Here is a 232-nt window from a genome sequence, read left to right on the forward strand (position 1 = left end):
CCTCTTGAAAGCTTGTAAGCCAGTCACTTCTTGCCTTTATAACCCCCCCCCCATTTTGGGTTGCTAATGTCTAAGTTGATACATTTACTTATGAAGATCAAAGAGCACAGCCTTTGATATGGATTACATCTCAATGTCACGAAAACAAAAATCCTCACCACTGGACCAATAAACAACATTCTTATCAATGGAGAAAAGATTGAAGTTGTCAAGGACTTCATTCTTCTTGGAT

The sequence above is a fragment of the Chrysochloris asiatica genome, unplaced genomic scaffold (assembly GCF_000296735.1).
Source record: "Chrysochloris asiatica unplaced genomic scaffold, ChrAsi1.0 scaffold00312, whole genome shotgun sequence".
NCBI classification, from domain to species: domain Eukaryota; kingdom Metazoa; phylum Chordata; class Mammalia; order Afrosoricida; family Chrysochloridae; genus Chrysochloris; species Chrysochloris asiatica.